Consider the following 22,229-nt stretch of genomic DNA (forward strand, 5'->3'; position numbering starts at 1 on the left):
ACCAAAATTAGTCATATATCTATAATTTCTAGTAGATTATTTAGTAATAAACAGTTGTTTTTGTACTAGTGTCTATACTTTCTTAATAAGCCAATCAATTCTTGCTTAATCTTAGGGGCTAGTTTCTTACCAATGCATACCTTCTTACGTGCTTCATTTGTCCCTAGATTCACTTCTTCTAGATCTTTAGCATTTGATTCTTTGTTTTCCATCTTAGATATGTCAAGATTGTCAAAGACAACCTCCAAAACAACCAACCCTTTTGGGATCTTGTTGGTTTTCAATTGCACAAACTCCTATCCAAATACAATATCCTTACCATCAATACTCTCAACATAAGCTACATAATCAATTTATTGCCCCAAAAAATAGTCCTCACAATTCAAAAATTTGATTATATCTTTGTCTCCTCAAAGACTTGCCAATTCTAAATATTGGCAGGGACCGATGCTCTACTGTATACTTTAATTTTTGACACACTAGCAAATGATATGTCATCTGCCTTAATAGCTACATTAGCTAATAGGTCAGTAATCTTGTTGTTACTTCTATCCATCCAAGAAATTCCAAAGGCATCAAATGCTTCTATCTAATCCCAAACAACATTCCTATGCTATTTTAGCCTTTTGTGTTAGGATTAAACCACAGACATAAATAAAAATTACATGCAAATATAACCAATAATACAAAAATAATGGATCACACAAAAAAATAAATACAAGACACCAAGATTTAACATGGTTCACCCAATCCTTGGGCTATGTCCACCAAAGAACTAGTCCAATATTTTTATGATCCATTGAATACAACTTGATTACAATCTGTAATCCCTTACAGCTCAATACCGCCACAAGAACCAATTTTACATCACACCTTATGAAACAATCCCTAACACTAAGCCCTTTTATACAAGTATTTTAACCACTTTAGAATTATTATTAATAATTACATGTTGGCCCAAAATCTCAATAAAATAGGGCCCAATTTTTTTTTCAGGGTGATGCCTAGAACCCCAAAGAATTTATGAAGTATTTATAGTACTTTCTTGATTAGTCACCACAATCTAACAATCTCCCACTTGGAGACTCATCCTGTAGCAATACCGCTACCACATTGGGCTCCCACTAGATCAAACCACCTTAGACTCTACTATTCTTTTATTTATATTTAGTCTAGAAGACCAACCAAAGCTGAAGAGAAGTTTAACTTCTCCCTTGTTACTACCTTTGTTAACATATCTGCTAGATTGTCATTGGTATGTATCTTCTCTAGCTTTAATTGTCCATCCTCCAAAACAAACCAAATGAAATGGTACTACAACTGTATGTGTTTGGGCTTTGAATGCCGAGCTGAATTCTTTACAAGATGAATGACACTTTGACTATTTATGAACAAATAATTATCCTTCTGAGGATGTCCCAATTCTTGCAAGAAGAATTGAAGCCATATCATCTCCTTGGCTACCTCTATAGTAGCTACATACTCTGCCTCATAGTGGATAAAGCATTAACCTTTTGTAACCTAGAAACTCAACTCACGGCTACCCCACCAATAGTAAAGATGTAACTTGTAGTACTCCACCTAGTATCAATATCCCCTACCAAATTTGAGTCAACATAGCCCTATAAATTAGTAGTAGAGCCCCTAAAGTGTAAACACTTATTGGATGTTCCTCTCAAATATCAAGAATCCATTTGATTGCATTTCAATGCTTAATTCTTGGATGACTCATATACCTACTAACAACTCCCACTGTATGTGAAACATCTAGCGTACTACATACCATAGCATACATCAAGCTTCCTATAGCTGAAGCATAGGGTACCTTGGACATCTTATCATCCTCTTCTTGTGTCTTGGGACACATCTCTTTAGTCAAATTCAAATGACCAGGTAAAGGTGTGCTGATAGCTTTAGCATTCTCCATAGAGAAATGTTACAACACCTTCTCAACATAATCAGCTTGAGATAGTGTTAATGTTCTATTTTTCCTATCTCTGCAAATCTTCATACCAAGGATTTTTTTTGGTAACCTCAAATCCTTCATAGCAAATGCATGTGCTAATTGGCATTTTAGCCCCTTAATGTGATCCATATTAGACCCAACTACAAGCATATCATCAACATATAAACATAAAATAATTTAGCTATCATCATCCAACCTTTTAAAGTAGATACAATGATCTAAATAACACCTACTATAACCATGCTCATGCATAAAACTATCAAATTTCATATACAATTGCCGATGTGCTTGCTTCAAGCCATATAAGCTTTTCTTCAATTTGCACACTAAGTTCTCCTTACCTTTGACCATAAATCCATGTGGCTAAGCCATATATATCTCTTCATCCAAATCACCATGAAGGAAGGCTATTTTAACATCGAGTTGCTCTAAATGTAAATCTTCAATAGCCACTAGACTTAAAATAGTATGGATAGAAGTCATTTTAACAAGAAGAGAAAATATCTCATCAAAATCAATTCCATTTTTTTGTGCAAATCCTTTTACAACTAACCTAGCTTAAAATCTTTTCTTACCTCCATCCTCTTCTTTTAACCTATAAACCCACTCATTCTGTAAAACCTTTTTACCTGTAGGAACCTTGCACAAATCCAATGTCTTATTCTTTAGCAAAGAGTCCATTTCATCTTTTGCAGACTCCCACTGAATCTTAGTATCCACATACATAGCTTCATCATAATTTTTAGGTTCACCAACATTAGTAAGTAAAATAGAATACAAAGAGAGAGAAATTTTTTGTGGAGGTCTAATTTGCCTTGTTGACTATCTAACATTCATTGGTGTGTGTGGTATTTGTTGTTGCAGTTGTTGCACATCATGAGGAATGGCTGAAACATTAGCTTTTGGAGTATCATCCAACACTACATAATCATCTTCTTTCTTCTCATGTTGCTACAATAGATCTTTGTACAACACATTCTCATTGAATATGACATCCCTGCTTCTTACAATTTTATGATTTTAAAAATCCCAAAGCCTATAACCAAATTAATTAATGCCATATCGAAAAAATATACATTTCTTTGACTTAGCTTCTAGCTTGGTTCTATTTTCAGAATCTATGTGAGCAAATGCTTCACAACCAAAGGTTTTGAGAAAAGAATAACTCACCTTCTTACCAGTCCATGCCTCCTCTAGAATACCACAACCCAAAGGGGTAGAGGGACATCTATTAATCAAATATATAGTAGTATTGATAGCCTCCACCCACATGCATAAGGGCAACCCAACATGCAACCTCATGCTCCTTGCATGCTCCATTATAGTCCTGTTCATGTGTTTAGCAACTCCATTTTCCCATGGAGTCCTTGGAATAGTTTTTTGTCTATGAATACACTTAGTGGAGCAATAATCTTCAAATTCATGACTGCAATACTCACCACTATTATCATATTTAAGACATTTTAATTTCTTACCAATCTTATTTTCAATCAAGCATTTCCATTTCTTAAATGTTTGAAATACATCAAATTTCTATGTAAGGAAATAAACCTATATTTTCTAGTTGCATCATCAATAAATGTAACATAATAATGAGAGCCTCCAAGGGAAGATAGTTAAGCTAGCCTCCATACATTGGTATGCACAAGCTCTAATTTCTCCCTTTTATTTTCTGTTTCAGTCTTTGCAAAACTCATTCTCTTTTATTTTCCATACACACAACTTTCACATAAATCCATATTAACACATTTTAGATCTAGTAAAACTTTCTTTGAATGAAGTACTTTCATACCTTTCTCACTCATGTGCCCAATTCTGTTGTGCCACAATGTTGTATCATAATTTATAGCAGCTATTTGTTCTCCCTACTCAACTATAGCAATTGTTCCTGAACATTCATTTTTCTCTGAAACAATTAAAGTAGAGAGAACAATATGACCTACACAAAGATATAAGGTGCCTACTTTCACACCTTTTTCTACTACAAGGAACCTTTTGAAACCTTCCAATTTTTATCATTAAAAGTAACTAGAAAACCCTCATCACCGAGTTGCCTTACTAAAATTAAATTCCTACTCAACCTTGGAACATGTCTTACCTCATGTAGTAGCCAATGATTCCAATTCTGCAACTTAATCTTAATTTTTCCCTTTCCAACAATCTAATAGGGTTCGTTATCCCCCAAATAAACAAGCCCAAAATCTCCTTGGACATAATTAATGAAATAACCTCTATGAGGTGTAGTATGAAATGAAACACTAGAATCTAAAACCCATGAATCATCAACACTTTCTAAAGAAAGAAGCAAAGCATCCTCTTTGGATTTTTTACTTACCACATTGCCTCCTTGTCTCCATCTAATTTATCTCCTTCATTTTTCTTTCAATTCCATAAATCTTTCTTTTTATGACCTAGTTTTCCATAGTACTAGCAGTCATTTAGTCCTCTTGATTGAGACCTTTTCCCCTTTGACTTTCCTCTTGATTTCCCATGATTTTTAGAGTTACTTCCTCTCTTAGTCATTCTACCCCTACTTTGTGAATTCAAAGCACTTCCTGATGTAGATCCACCTAAGTTTTTCCTATGAGTTTCCTCACTCAAAATAACATTGATCACATCATCATATTTTAGGGTACTAGATCCAGGAATAGAATTACTCATAGCCATTACCAAGCCATTCTAGCTTTTAGGCAAAGAACAAAAAATCAAGAGAGCCCTAATTTTTTCTTAAAAATTGATACCCATAGAAGATAACTAACTAGTAATAGTATTAAACTCATTTAAATAATCTGTAATAGATCCACCTTCTACCATTTTTATATTGAATAAAGACTTCATGAGAAATACCTTGTTTGAAGTAGAGGACTTTTCATACAATGTCACTAGGATTTTAATCAACTCTTCTGTTGTCTTTGCTTTTGTAATATTAAATGCCACTGACGGTGCCAAGCATAATAAAATTCTTCCAAGTGCCTTTCTATCCAAAAGATTCCTTTCATTATTTGACATAGATCCTCGATTCTTGGCTTTGCCTTCCAACGACTTCCATAAATCCTTTTGATACAGATAGTCTTCCATAATTGGAAGTTCTGTACATTAAACCTATCAAACCTCATCTTACCCTCATCTTTCATTGCTCGCACTCAACCAAAAGAATCACACTCAACTATGAAACTTTCCTATAGAGGATAACTAAAAAACAACTAGGCTATGATACCACTTGTTATGATTAAACCATAGATAGAAATAACAATTATATGAAAATATAACTAATAAAAAAAAAAAAATAGATCACATAGAAAAAAAACACAAGGCACTAAGATTTAACGTGGTTCACCCAATCCCTAGGCTACATCCACCAAACAACAAGTCCAATATTTTTATGATCCAATGATTACAACCTGATTACAATCTATAATCCCTTACATCTCAATACCACCACAAGAACCAATTTTGCATCACACCTTATGAAACAATCCCTAACCCTAAGCCCTTTTATACAAGTATTTTAACCACTTTAGGGTTATAATTAATAATTACATGTTGGCCCAAAATCTTGATAAAATAGGGCCCAAAATGTTTTTTTTCTATGGCGATGCCTCGAACCCCAAAGAATTTATGAAGTACGTATAGTACTTTCCTGATTAGTCACCACAATCTAAATTTTTTTTCTTGAAGGCATATGTCTCCTTAACTTGAGACACAACTAATTCAGAGTCACTAATTACATGCAATTTCTTAATTCCATGACTTGCTACAACTTTATAATCCTAGTAAAATTGATTCATACTCTATAATGTTATTGGTACATGTAAAGTTTAGAGTAAATGAATATCTAAAAGTATTTTTCTCTAGAGATATAAATACTACCCCGGCTCCTGATCCTTCCTTAAAATTTGCTCCATCAAAATAAATGCTCCATAAGTTCTATAAGTCCAAACAACAAGTTACCTCTAGTGCAATCATTGATGATGGTTTCTCAATTTCTTGAATGATCATTTCAGCTCTAAATGCATTAACATCTGCATCCAGGAAACATGTAGCATCTTTATCAACACTATCTTCAAATACATAAGTAACCCTTGGTTCTCTATCAATTTTGATAGCCTTGTCTCCTATATGAAAAGTAGCATATGACAAGTCAGATTGTAGGCTACCTCCCATCATGACAATCCATTTTCTAGAGAGTAGCATTCCATAATGGGGAGGAATATCAACTACAAGGACTATTAGTCATCTCAACATTAGGTTAGGTAGCTAGTCTAAAAGATACTAATTAATTGTACCTGTGACATACACTTCCCTTGCATCTATTTCTCTACACCTACCCTATTTGATGTATACTTCTAGTTAAAGGGCTTCCATAACTTTGAAAGGCATTATGTTGTTTGATGCTCTTGAGTCAATCATGCAATTTTTAAAGTTTTCCAATTTATGACCAAATTGAGAAAGAAAGGATCAATATCTTGTAGGTAAGCTACAAATGAATTATCCAAATATATTTGGGGTATTTGGAACATAACTCCATTGTCTTGTATTAAGAGTGGTGTTTGCTACATGACTATGGGTTTTTTCTCAACAACACTACTTCTTATCCCACCCAACCAAGACAAAGCCTTATTTTATGTTCCTCTATTCTAAACATTTTCGACAAGGGAACTTTGACAGTAATTAAGATAACATGGATATCATTTCAATAGGATCACAAACAATAGGTTTAATAGAAATACCTAAAGCTGATAATACTTGAGTGGTAGGCCTAGCTATTTTCCTGATGACATCAGGTTCTAATTTCTTTTCTTACACACTAGCTTTGACTATTTTAATACCTTGAAACTATACTTTCTTTTTAGGCTCCCACTTTTTATTCTTACTATCCTTGACTTTAACTATCATTGTGCTATCCTTTTTATTTTCATCATTCATTTTATGAGTAATGTCTTTAATGAAGATGCTAGATTCCTTATTAGTATCATTTTTGAAAGTTCTATTTCTCAAATTGTAATTACTATGAATTTAGGCCACCATCTCTGTAGTGATCTTCTTAATCTCTTCTTTGGATGGTTTTCTCAAATTTATGTGATCTACCCTTGACAGTGTAGTGCATAATTATCTTCATCATCTGAAAGCACTTGCTAATGGTGTAATTGATAAACATTTCTATATCCACAACATCATTCTTTGATTCATTTAAATCAGACTCCTCATCACGATCACACAAATTTATCATATTTCAACCTACATCATTATGACCCTTCTCTTCCTCTCCTTCTCCATTTTGTGCATACTGATTTGTAGAGAATGACTGAGCCAATGCATATTAGTCAGGGAATGAGGGGATTGACATAAAATACACCATGGTACATCATCTATCATGTTCACAATTTTTTTTTGTAGAGGATTTGGTGTACCTTTATCCTTAGTTCCTTGAGCAAGGTTAGCAATAGGTTTTCCATCCTTCCACTGAGTAGTATATGGATAGTTTTGCATTCTAGGTTGCCTATTATAATAGTTGTTAAAATGAGGTTTATCACCATTATTTTTCTTATTGGCATTATTGGTTTATGGATACATATTCTTTAAAAAATTTAGAACTTGACCCATTATATCCTCTTAAGTTTTCTTACCTGCAACATGCTTCTCACCTTCTTTCTTATTATTCCTTAGATTAAACTATTTAGGGTCATCTCTTCTTCCTGGCTTACTAGAAGCTCTTCTTTTGTTCTTAATATTCATTGACATCTTGTAAGCATCTCTTAGGGTCCTATGATCCTTTTCCTTGAGGGTATAGGACATCTTACTATCAAATGCATTAAATTACATAGTAAGACAAATATCCTCTCTTAACCTCATAATTTGGAAAATCTTGTACATCCCTTTATGAAATATCACATTGAAATTAAATGTGGAATCATTGGGCTCTTCTTAATGTTTTTTGAAATCATTCAACATGAAACCAAATTGTATTATCTCCATATTGCTCCTGAAAAATCTTCTTCAAATCACTCCATGAATTCAAGCTATCATCCAAAAATCTCCTAATCCAATCCCTAGCATCCTCTATAAGTGAATGTACAAACAATTTTGTCACTACATCCTCATTCTCTACTTCATAATCATTAAACATGTCAATGATTTTTCTCAAGTGCTCTTCACTAGTTATAACATTGTTGCATGAGAATTTAATGATCTTATCCCTTAGATAATTTGAAATGGGATTTGGGAACCCTGAAATTCCTAGAAAATACATCTCCTTATAATTTTCCATGTATATGGGTCTTCTTTGAAAACCAAAAACATTTGATGCACTTACTATAGTTGCATGATTTTGGATGGGGATATGAGGCTATTGGATTTTTTGATTGGTAGGGGTGGAAGATGAGGTAGGGGCTGACTAAGAGATATTTTGGCTTGGTATTACTATTAAACAAGTTGGAATAGAGGGTGTGGCTTGTGAGGACATATTTGGCCATGAAGCTAAATCATAATTAGTTTTAATAAACTATATCTTTCTTCTAGTTTCAACTACTTTTTTTGTATTTTCAATTTTCTCAAGCTCTTTAGCTAAATCCTCCATCTCCTTTCTTAGCTTTCTCTAAGTCTAAATCAAGTTTAGAGATGAGAGGATTTCCAAATTTGTTTGGGATAGATTGAGGTTCATTTATTTGTATCACTACAACCTTTTGTTTTCCTTTATCAGAGGTTTTCATAGTCAGACTATAAGTTCTGGCTCAATAGGTTTGTAAGATTTGACTTGGACTAAGACAGGTCCTTCTTTTTCTTTCAAAAGATTTTCCTACTCCTGGACTTTAGACTTGAAATCTTCAACATCTCCGAATACATCTAAATGTACTTTGGAGGATCTCTCTTCCAATTTCTTATTTTTCTCCTTCAAAGCAACCATTCTCCTAAGCAATTATTTCTCTCAATGAGTGTTCATTATAATTTGTTGTTTCTCTTTCTCCAAACAAATGCTTTTGGTTTCTTCTTTACCAACCCTTATTCTAAGGATTTCTACTTTAGCAAGTAAGTTATCATGGTCTATGGTAGTTGCTTTAGATTTGTTGGTGTAAATATATATTTAATATTTACACTTACTTAAGTTTACTTATGTTAATGCATTATTTTATTATTTTATTTTGTGAGACACTTGAGAGTTTGCACACCTTTTTGAGTTGTCATGTTGACAACATAGAAGTACCAACTCTATTTCAGCACATGGTGTCTACAATACTAGAGTTTGCATCATTCACTAAGTTGTCATGTGGAAAACATAGTTCTTCAGACTCCCTTTTTAGCACATGTTGTCTACAACATTGATTTGTGTGTTAAACCCTTGTAGGCTTATCCTCTCATCATCACACTTACTTTTTTGCTTAATGGAGGATAACCCATATCTGGTGGATATATGCCTGGTTGTATGACTTATCATGTAGCTGATTCTAAGGCATTCTAAATGTATCTCAAAGGTCTTTATATACAAGCACTCCTAGTGTACTTTCATGAATGCATATTGATTGAATATATCGTCATTTTGATCATACTCTCTCTTTTTGGTCTACAGTTGTGTAGTGTTTGAGTTCTTAGTTCTTGGGTCTATTTTTCCCTAAGAAAAATTCTTACATGGTATCAGAGCTTGGAAATTTTCTCATCACATAGCCATTTGAGACCATTTTTCCTTCAACACCTCAACCCGAATTTGGAGTACTGTAGAAATTGGGAGCATCTAAAGCTAGATCTGATCATGCCATTGCATCTAAAATGTTAATTTGGTGAAGATCAACTATAAATTTGGCTACCTTAGCCCAAAATCAACTGTGAGGAAAAATTTTGTTTGTAAATTGGCACTTGGAGGCCTCAATTTGTAGTTTGAGTATGGTCATTTGTAGATTTAATTAATTAATTTAGATTTGCAATTTTTAATTCTCTACAATTTTATTTTTTGACTACACTATTTTTCTAAAAAATTTTCTACCCTCCGGGCAATAATAGAGATTTTTTTTTTTAATAGCAGAATCAAGCTATCCAATCTTGGCCCTGCACAGAGTATATTTTGTTGTACAGGTGGGAATATTCCAACCTGACTGGATTGGTTAGCAATTTCCAGTGAACTACACTTAAAATCTAGCATTAGACTTCCTTACATATCCCAAATGGTGGGCACCATAGAATAACTGACGATCAACTACCACTCTACAATTTAGTTGCTTTGATTTATAATATGTGGGTTGTCAATTTATACACCATTGCACCTACTTTCCCTTGCATGTGAGATAATTTTCTATGCCCCGCCAATTGTCTTTAGAACTTCCATGCCTAAAAATAAAGATCTGCCACCACATTTTTGAATAGTTCTGGCTATCTCTCTCTGACAACTATTTGGAGTTCTCAAACACTGCATTCGATTTTTCCTAGTTGTGATAAGCATATTCTGGCCTTTGTGCTCATTTCCTAGCCAGTGCTTTTGAAAACTTTTAGCAAATGTAAAAGCTTTCCCATGACTATATATTCCATCTCTGGCACCCTTTTTGAAAAACTTCTAGCCCACACGTAGAGTTAATTTTGGCCTCCACAAATTTCAAAGAAATTTGGCCCACGTGAAATATTTTTGGCATCATTTTAAAAACTCTACGACACTACCCATTAATTTCCTTTGTTTGAAACTCTCACCCACAAATAGTGCATGTGAATAGCTTTAGGCCACAACATGCGGCACACTCTGTAAACCTGTGATTCCTCTATGTCAACACTATAGTTTCTACCACACAGATAATGACCTCTAGCTAGACAACACCATGATAGCTATTTTTCTAGTGCCATAGGCACACCATGTGGATAGTGACTAGTCAAAATCCACATCAACGCAACCACTCTACACACTTTGCTACATCAATAGTACGCTCCATGTCATCTTGCATAGCCCGTATGACATGTTAGCATGACACATGTAAAAATCTATATGACATGTGTCTATCTGTACCAGGTGGTCATTTTTTTGTTGATGTTAGCAAGTCACAAGGTTAAATTAGATGGTCATCTAACTGTCATTTCTAGGCCTTTTCTAACTACCATGATGGTCATTTGACTATCAAATTTAAGCATGTATTTTTCCTGCCAGACCCTTCTCCAGATTTCTTTTTCATTTGGCACCCTAACTTTGTGAGCCCATAACTTGGACATCCAAACTCTGATTTAAGTGTAATTATTTTGAAATTGGGTAGAATTTCCTAAACTTTCTAGTGGGGGTGTTGTTTTCTAGTTTTGGTGCAAGAATTTTTCAGAAATTGCAATTTTTGGTGACTATACCTACATAATCCTACATTTTGCAAATTTAAACACTCCGTATGGGCACATCTTGTCACTTTTTCAAGTTCCATTTTTTTTTGAAAGTGCATTATTTTTTGTCTATTTTCCAAATTGGTAGTCAAATTCTAGGGTTGTGTGGACAAATTTCTCACTTTCAAAACTAGGTCTTTTTTTGCATTATAAAGCTTTGATTACTTTTCTGAATTGTTATACATTTTAGATACAGAGCTTAGTGACAAATTTGGGCCTTAAAAGGTAGTTGTAAAAGAAAAATTAGAAATTCCACTTTATTCATTTTGACAAGTGGCCCATTGTACACACACTACTTATAAAGTGCCAAAAGTATCTTTTTTGAGGGGTTCTTTTGATTGAGTGAAAAGGGGGGGTGTGTACTATATTTTTATGTCTCTCTTTTGTACTCTTTTTCATTTTTTACATCATGGGTTCTATTAAATGTCCACCTCTAACTTCACACAATTATGCTACATGGAAAGATATTGCATGGATTAGATTAATGGAAAAAGGATACAATCTTTATGTTGATGGTACACATACCAAACCTACTGATGCTAAAGAACTCATTGAATGGGAAAAACAAGATAGAAAAGCTTTAGGAATTATTAGGAGTTGTATACATAGAGATATTTTCTTCCACATTGCCAATTTCATGGAATCCAAACCAGCTTGGGATAAACTTGAATAATTGTATGGTAAGGTGGATGAAGAAAAGTGATTTCAAATTGAGGATGATCTACTTCTCTTAGATCCAAAGAACTTTGACACAATTCAAGATTACATCAACAAAGTCAATGAGTATAGGGAACTTCTTAAATATTGTGGAAATCCCATGAAGGATGAAAAGTTGATTCATCACATCTTGAAGAGGCTACCTTCAAAGTATGCTTCCTTTGTTTGAGTTTCAATATTCATAGGTTGACCATGGGAACTGCTTACCAGAAGCCTACATTTGATGCATTTGAAAAAATGTTGATTTTTGAACAATCTCACTTGATGGATTTAGGACTTCTCAAGTCATCAAAGACCAAAGCCTTGGTGGCTAGTGATGAGAACCAATCAAGTCAAGGAGAGAAAAGTTCTAGCAACAATAAGAAGAAGCAGTGGAAGCAAAAATAACAATATAAGACACAATAGTCCTCCTCATAGCAAGGCAATTCTTCTTCCAACAAGAAGGGAAGTAATGAAAAGGAGAAACTTTTTTGTGCATATTGCAAAAAGCCAAATCATGATGAGCATCATTGCAAAACTAAAAGAATCAATGAGTTAGAAAATCTACTCAGGAAGAACAAGATTCAAGTTCTAGGTATTTCCAAGGATTCAAATCCAACCTCTTCAAAGGGAAAAGGGCAAGCACTTATGGAAAATTCAAGTTCTTCTTCAGAATGGATACTTGACTCAGGTGCCTCTTACCATATGGGTTCTTTAAAGGAAGACTTTTCTTCATTGAAGCAGTCAAAGGTACCACACATCTTCATGGGAGATGATACTAAAATGGAAATTCAAGGAAAAGGACATGTGGAAATGGACAATGGGGAATTCAAAGATGTTCTCTACATTCAAAATCTTAGCTCCAATCTCCTATTAGTTTACCAAATCACTCACCTTGGAGATGGTTAGGAAGTTGAGTTCCTTCCAGATTTAGTGATGGTTCATAGTCTAAAAGACAATTCATTGGTTGTAGTGAGGAAAGTAAATTATGAAAAAAGGCTTTATTCCTTCTCCCACTTTGTGCCTAAGTCTCCTTCTCAAGCCTTGTTAACTCACTCTAATTCACAAACCAACTTATGGCATGAATGATTTGGTCATATTGCCTTCTGCCATCTTCAATAAAGGTCTACCTAACATCAACTTTTCTAAGGGTGAGTGATCATCATGTTCAGTGGATATACATCTCAAGGAGAAGTATGATAAAGGGAAGTCTTCATGAGCACCAGTTGTTCTCTAGTTGGTTCACATGGTTTTAGCAGGACCCTTTGCAGTGAAATCAATCAACCAAGGCCACTACATCCTTATCTTTTTTGATGACTATAAGAATTTTTCTAAGGGAAAAATTCACCCAAGAACTAAAAACTCAAATAGAAGCACAAATGTAGACCAGAAAGAGAGAGTATGATCAAAATGATAATATATTCATTCAATATGCACTATTAAGTACACTAGGAGTACCTGTATATAAAGGCCTTTGAGATACATCTAGACTGCCTTGTAATTAGCTACATGATATGTCAACAACTAGGCACATGTACACCAGATATGGGTTATCCTCCATTAAGCACAAAATAAGTGTGGCGATGAGAGGATAAGCCTACAAGGGTGTGACATGCAAATTAGTGTTGTAGACACCATGTGCTAAAATAGAGTTGCATACTCCTATGTTGTCAATATGACAACATAAAAAGGTGCAAAAACTCTTAAGAATAATAAAATAATGCATTAACCTAAGTAAACTTAAGTAAGTGTAAATAGTAAATACATATTTACACCAACACTCCCCCTTAAGTGCAACTTAGAGGAATGCCATTAAGCTTACAAAATCTAAGATGAAGATTCATAATGGGTCCTAGCTACTAGGCCATGTTAGGTACCCATGTACATAATGAAATGCAATCTCTCATAAAGTGGAGAAAGAGGGAAAACCTCATGGGAAAAACCCTCCCCCAAAAAGAGAGATAAATAGGGATGCATAATTGGATGGAGTAATCAAGACCCCCCATTATGACATACATCCAATATATACAAAAGTGAAGAATGAGAGAAGAGAGACAAAATAGGTCCCCCCCACCCCCCCCAAAGAAGAATGCTAGATGGTAAAAGCTACTCCAATGAAGAAGGTAGTCCAAGAATGTAGAATGGTGTTCCTCCCCTTAGGAAGAAACAATGCCAAAGGTACAATCCTAAAGATGTATGGTGGCCTTGAAACCTGCTCAAGTATCCTTGTGCTAATGCTGATTCTCTCCCCTTCCAACTATGCTGAAAAGAATGAATGTAGATCTAGTAGGGATGTCTATTGAACCTATTCCATTGAACCATATATCTCCTTAACTAACAAAGAGACCTCCACCAATTGCTGTACATAAGGATCCACAATAATGCCAATTTATGAAGATTGATCATGTAGAGAATGGACATGAGGGTTAGAGTGAGACCTTGAAACAATTGTAGAAGGATCACCTTCATCAAAGAGAATATGTAAGTCCTCAAGGCTATCTCCCAAGTCAATTAAAGCTGGAGGTGGAAGACATGATGTACCATATTGTGCTAGACCTTTCACTATGGCAATGTAAGTATGTGCACTGTCCTGATGATGTGACCTCTCACTACAATTTTCTATAGAAACCCATGTGTTTGAATCTATTAAAGCACTATTGCTTCACTATGTATTATGTGTAGAGAGGGTTAGAGGATAAGCTGGGTGAAATTTCCTCAAAGTGAACATCATTCTCCACAAAGATCTCATGAGTCTCTGGATCCATAAGTCTATAAGCTTTAGCTTTGTCTTCATAACCGATGAAGGTACAAGGCCTAGGTGCTGGTGCCTTGCAACTCCTAGAAGATAGGTTTGCCCATGTTGGATAATCGAAGACTCTAAAGTGACCCACAACTAGTTTTCTACCACACAATGCCTCAAAAGGAGTCTTACCATCTAAGACATTATGAGGAGATCTATTAAGTACATGAGTAACACTGCTAATGGCTTCAACTTCAAATGTAGGATCAAGAGACTTGGATTTTATCATGAAACTTGCCATGATTTTGAGAGTCCTAATCCTCATAGTTGCAACATCTATCTTGTGCAGACTAAATGTTGGTGGGTTTTGAAGATCAATCCCCTCAAGTCTACAAAAGTCCTTAAGTCTTCTATCCACATATCTATTCTCATTGTCCACCCATAGTACCTTGATGGCTTTCCTTGACTTGTGTTCAAAATGAGTCTTAAATTATTGAAGCTTATGAACCACTTTATTCTTGTGATGAAGGAAGTAGACCCAAGCGAATCTTGAAAAGTCATCAACAAATGTGAGTATGTAGTGGCCTTGGCTGAGTGAAGTCACTACAAAGGGTCCTGCTAAAACCATGTGAACTAGCTGGAGAATAACTAGAGCTCTAGAAGACTTCCTTTTATCATACTTCTCCTTGAGATTCATATCCAATGAAAATGATGAACACTCTCCCTTATAAAAGTTGATGTTAGGTAGACCTTTGACCATGTGTTTAGAGAAAAGTTGCTAAAGAGAGTGGAAGTCAAGGTGACAAAACCGCTCATGCCATAAGTTGATGTGTGAAGTAGAGTGAGTCAACAAGACTTGTGAAGGAGACCTAGGTAGAAAATGGGAGAAGGAATAAAGCCTCTTTTCATCATTGACTTTCCCCACTACAACTAATGAATCATCTCTTAGACTTCACACCATCACTAAATCTGGACTAGACTCAACTTTGTGACCATCTCTAAGGTGAGTGATTTGGTAAACTGAGAGGAGATTGGAGCTAAGGTTTGGAATGTAGAGAATATATTTGAATTCCCCATTTTACACTTCCACATGTCCTTTCCCTTCAACTTCCATTTGAGTATCATCTCCCACGAAGATGTGTAGTACCTTTGATTGCTTCAATGAAGAAAAGTCTCCCTTTGAAGAACCCATATGATATGAGGCACCTGAGTCAAGTATCCATTCCAAAGAAGAACTTGTGTTTTCCATAAGTTCTTGCCATTTACCCTTTGAAGAGGTTGGAGTTGAATCCTTGGAAGTACCTAGCACTTGAATTCTGTTCTTCTTGAGTAGATTTTCTAACTCATCGATTCTTTTAGTTTTGCAATGATGCTCTTCATGATTTGGCTTTTTGTAGTATGCACAAAAGAGTTTGTCCTTCTTTTCATTACTTCCCTTCTTGTTGGAAGAAGAACCACATTTTTGAGAGGAGAACTATTATGTCTAAAAATGTGATTTTTACTTCCATTGCTTCTTGTTGTTGTTACTTTTCCCTCCTTGACTTGATTGGTGCTCATCACTAGCCACCAAGGCTTGGGTCTTTGATGACTTGAGAGGTCCTAAATCCATCAAGTGAGATTGTTCAAAAATAAACATTTCTACAAATGCATCAAAGGAAGGCTTTTAGTAAACAAATCCCACGGTCAACCTATGAGTATTGAAACTCAAAATAAAGGAAGTGTACTCAAAAGGTAGCCTCTTTAGGATGTGATGAATCAACTTGTCATCCTTCATGGGATTTCCACAATCTTTCAGGAGTGCCCTATACTCATTGACTTTTTTAATGTAATATTTAATTATGGAAAATTTCTTTGGATCCAAGAGACGTAGATCATCCTCAATCTAAAATCCATTTTCTTCATCCACCTTACCATACAATGATTTAAGTTTATCCAAAGCTTCTTTGGATTCTGTACAATTGGTAATGTGGAACAAGAGATCTCTATGAATACAATTCCTGACAGATCCTAAAGCCTATTGGTCTTGTCTTTGCCATTGAATGAGTTCTTTAGCATCAGTAGGTTTAGGAATTTTATGATCAACATAAATACTATATCCTTTTTCAATTAATATACTCCATGTAATATCTTTCCATGTAGAATAGTTACGTGAAGTTAAAGGAGGACATTTAAAACCCATGATGCAAAAAATGAAAAGAGAACAATAGAGACACACAAAAACATAGTACACACCCCCCTTTTTCAATCAATTAAAAGACACCCCCCCCCCCCCCCCCCCCCCCCCCCCCCCACACCACAAAAAAAAAAAAGATGCTTTTGGCACTTTATAAGTAGTGTGTGTACAATGGGTCATTTGTCAAAATGAACAAAGTGGACTTTATAATTTTTCTTTTACAACTACCTTTTGAGGCCCAAATTTGTCACTAAGTACTGTAGCTCAGATGTACAACAATTCTAAAAAAGAATCAAAGCTTTACAATGCCAAAAAAGGCCTAATTTTGAAAGTGAGATTTTGGTCCACACAAACCTAGAATCTAACTAAAATTTGGAAAGTGGATGAAAAAAATGCACTTTCAATAAAATAGAACTTGAAAAAGTGACTAGATGTGTTCGTATAGAGCTTTTGAAGTTGCAAAATGCAAGATTATGCAGGTATAGTCACCAAAAAATGTAATTTTTGCAAAACCTATGAACCAAAACTAGAAAACAACACCACCACTAGAAAATTTAGGAAATTTTTCCTAATTTCAAAAAAAATTGCACCTAAATCAGAGTCTGAATGTCTAAGGTAAGGGCTCACAAAGTCAGGCTGCCAATTTGAAAAGGAATCTGGAGAGGGGTCTGGCTAGAAAATTGTGATGCTAATTTTGATGATCAAATGAATGTCACTATAGTTGTAAAATGACTAGGTTTGATAGTCAGATGGCCACGAAATTTAACCTAGCAACTGGTTGACATCAGTGAAAAAGGACCCCTACTGATGTCATGCTGATGTGTTGTTTGTACGATATAGAATGACACATGGCACAAAATCTATACTACTGATGTGGTAAATAATATGCATCATAGGAGTGATGTGATAGGTCTATGTGTGGGTGCTCCACATGGTAGAATATGAATAGTGCATGTGTCACAGTGTGTTTTGTTTATCGCAGGCCTAGGCACTACATGGAAGGGCAAATTAAAATCTGCCATGTATCAGGTACTCTATTTTCCCTGTCAAAAAAGACTATTCATGATCAGAATGCTCTGGATGGAAGAGTTAGTAGCTATCAAAGGTTTTTTATACCATTAGAAGTTGACACTGGTGGCAATAAACAGTGCCAAAAATGGAAAAATGCATGCTGGAGATTTAGATCACTGCTGGAGTTTAAAAATTCGTGGGCAATCAACTACCAAAAAAAATACCTTGTAAAGGCCAAAATCTATTTTCAATTTTTGTGCTAGAGATAAATTTGGTGAGGGTCAAATTTAAAAACTATGGGTGTCGAAAAAGACCAACGTCGTTGGAACTGTTTGTGGTGTTTAGAAAAGCTAAGACTACTGGGTACATTAACAAGCACTGAAGTATAATCATTGTTTGCTAGAATATACTACAACGGATGCTAGTTTTCTTTCAAATAGTGGGTGGCAAGTTGAATGAGGTCATAGGCCAAAATATCTAAGATGCCACCAGAGCGAGACAATAGGTGGCCAGAGACTACTTGCGGAGGCCGAAATTTGAATACAATGTGCCAAATTTATAAATATTTGTCCCACATTCAAAGGGAAGTGGGTTTGTGTGCTATTTAAAACACAAGATGCCCATGGAGGTAATAAAGTGAGGAGCCCACTAGTTGTTGAACTGAGATCCACTAGATGTTAAGCTTTCGGGCTGGTGGGTGTAGGGGGTACGCTTGATGTGGAGGAATATGAGCCGGTAATGCAACCATATTTTCTATAGTACGGCCTTCAACTATTGAATGCTTGATTAATGTAGAATATTATCTATGATTAAAAAATATCCTCCTACAAAAAATAAATTCTTCCAAATGGCAGAGTTGGGGGTTCTGCTGAAAAAAAATTCTTTGCTAGGTGCCCAAAGGGCAAGTTTTTTTTTGAAAATTTATAGTTAAAAAAGTAGAGAAAAAAATACAAATTTGAAAATAAAATAATGAGATCTACAAATGACCATAGAAAAACTACAAATCGGGGCCTCCGAGTTTTCATTTACAAATTTTTTTTGCCTCGTGATCGACTTTAGACCAAGGTAGCTAAGTTTATAGTCGATCTTTAGTGAATCAACATTCCAAATGCAATGGCAAGGTCAAATCTGGCTCTACATGCTCCCATTTTCTATAGTACTCTTGATTTAGATTGAGGTGCTGAAGCAAGTGTGGTCTCGAATGGCTATGTGATGAGAAAATATCCAAGCTCTGATACCATGTAAGAATTTTCCTAAGGAAAAAATTTACCCAAGAACTAAGAACTCAAACACAAGCACAACTGTAGACTAGAAAGAGAGAGTATGATTAGAATGATGATACATTCATTTAGTATGCATTGTTAAGTACACTAGGAGTGCTTGTATATAAAGACCTTTGAGATACATCTAGAATGCCTTGTAATTAGTTACATGATATGTCAACAACTAGGCACATATCCACCGGATATGGGTTATCCTCCATTAAGCACGAAAGCAAATGTGGTGATGAGAGGATAAGCCTACAAGGTTGTGACATGCAAATTAGTGTTGTAGACACCATGTGCTAAAATAGAGTTGTGTACTCCTAAGTGTCTAACACAATAAAATAATAAAATAATGCATTAACCTAAGTAAACTTAAGTAAGTGTAAATAGTAAATATGTATTTACACCAATAATGACTTTTCAAGATTCACTTGGGTCTACTTCCTTCATCATAAGAGTGAAGTGGTTCATAAGCTTCAAGCCTTTAAGACTCATGTTGAACAAAAATCAAGGAAAGCCATCAAGGTACTATGGGTGGAAAATGAGAACATATATGTTGACAAAAGACTCAAAGACTTTTGCAAACATGAGAGGATTAATATTCAAAATTCACCAGCATTCAGTCCACATAAGACAAATGTTGTAGCACTGAGGATTATGACTCTCAAATCCATGGCAAGTTGCATGATAAAGGCCAAGTCTCTTGATCCTAAACTTGAAGTTGAAGCCATTAGTAGTGCTACTCACATAATTAATAGGTCTCCTCATAATGCCTTAGATGGGAAGACTCCTTTTGAGGCATGGTACAGTAGAAAATTATTTGTGAGCCACTTCAAAGTCTTCGGTTGTTCACCATGGGCAAACCTATCTTCTAGGGGTTGCAAGGCACTGTCACCGAGGTCTTGTACTTTCATCGGGTATGAAGATGGTTCTAAGGCTTACAAACTTATGGATCTAGAGATTCATGAGATTTTTGTTGAAAAAGATGTTCACTTTGAGGAAAGTTCACCCAACTTATCCTCTAATCCTCTCTGTACCTCATACATAGTGAAAACTAATAGTGACATCAACAATAGTACTTCAATAGATTCAAATATGTGGGGTTCTATCAATAGTTTGAGTGAGAGGTCACGTCATTACTATAGTTCACATGCTTATATTGCCATAGTGAAATGTCCAACACAACATGGTACATCTCATCTTCTAGCTCTAGTTTTAGTTGATGACTACATGGTAGACATTTCCAGTTTGTTCATGGAGTCACACATTGTAGAATTGAGAGATAGCCTTGATGATATGTATCTTCTCATTGATAAGGATGATCCTTCTCTAGTTGTTGCGAGGGCTCATTCTGACCCTCATGTCCATTCTCTACATGATCAATCTTTATAGGTTGGCATGATTATGGTTCCTTATGAATAATAGTTGTCAGAGGTCTCTTTGTTAGTTGAGGAGATAGATGGTTCATTGGAATAGGTTCAACAAACATCCTTGATAGATCTTCATCTATTCTTTTCAGCACAGTTGGAAGGAGTGAATATCAACATCAACATAGGGATACTTGAGTAGGTTTCAGGACCAACATACATCTTCAGGACTACACCTTTGCCATTGTTTCTTCCAAAGGGGAGGAACATCATTTTTCACTCTTGGACTAGCTTCTTCATCAGAGCATCTTACATTGATAGGCATTCCTCATTTTGGTGGAGCGGGGTGGGGGGAGGGGTTGGGAACTACCTTGTCTCTCTTCCTCTTCTCTTTTATGGGGGGAACTTGTTCTTCTCATTCTTCACTTATGTATATACTAGATGTATTTTATAATGGGGTGGTCTTGATTACTCAATTCATCCATGCATTCCTTTTTATCTCTCTTTTTGGGGGAGCATTTTTCCCATGAGGTTTTCCCTCTTTCTTTGCTTCATGAGAGATTGCATTTCATTATGCAGATGGGTACCTAACATGGCCTAGTAGCTGGGACCCATCTTTCATCTTCATCCTAGTTTTTGTAAGCTCAAGGGCATTCCCCTAAAATCTATAGGATCATCTAAATCTATTAGATTTCTCTTAATGTAAGGGACTTGCCCAAGATTTAGTCTATTAGATTGAACACTTTTGGGTCTAAGACACTGGTTTATTTCTTCTACAACACTAGGTCTAAAAATTGTGTCTCCCATAGAAGATACCATTTGATCTTGGTAAGTTTTCTCTTCATGGAAACATGTAATAAAATTTTTTCATGGAAGCTTGGTATTCTCAAATTTGGAGCTATGAGATGAGATTTCTTTATCAACTATGGGCTAGAACTAGAAGTTTTCTCTAGCTTTCCAAGCATGACTACTTTCTCCTTTCTTCTTAGGCCAATAGTTTTTTCCTCCTTTTGGTAACTCTATATACAAAGGGACATCAGGGTTTTCCTTCAAATATGCTCATGTATTCTTCCTTTAATCAGCCATCTTTCACTTTAATACAAGCACTAGTAACAAAACCTAAGATTGATTTGCCACTCACTAGGGGAAAATATCTTTTATAATGGCTAAAAGATAATCAAATTTATGGGGGAACTTTTCTAAAAAAAAATCTGACAAAAGGGGCCCAACTCTAATAAATTTTATATTTTATGCTTTAGGAATACAACTCTATATGGCCAGTAAGGCACTTTGCAAGCCCATTCTATGTCACACATCTCCCATGCTTCTAGAATTTTCAAGTTCTAAGGGTTTGTCACTCAAAAAAACAAATTCCTAAGCGTGAATTTATAAGATAACAGAACTTATGATTGCAGCTATGTGATTCACAATAGAGATTATATAACTTTAGAGCTCTTTTCTTTTATAGCTTCACCTATAGAGTTGCCATTTTGTTGGTGTTTGAAAACTACCAGGCTACAAAGTACCTAATACTAGGATGTAAAAGAAAAAGATCTTAGTCTAAGGGTAGCTACCTCCTATATTCAATTGGAAAATCTTCAGATCTAGATTGACTTCAATTAAATTATAGGGATTCTCTACTCTTTTGTCTCTGCAGGACCAAGGTGGGTACACG

This window comes from Cupressus sempervirens, chromosome 6 (genome assembly GCF_028749045.1).
Source record: "Cupressus sempervirens isolate cs-2001-9-10 chromosome 6, ASM2874904v1, whole genome shotgun sequence".
In the NCBI taxonomy this organism is placed as follows: domain Eukaryota; kingdom Viridiplantae; phylum Streptophyta; class Pinopsida; order Cupressales; family Cupressaceae; genus Cupressus; species Cupressus sempervirens.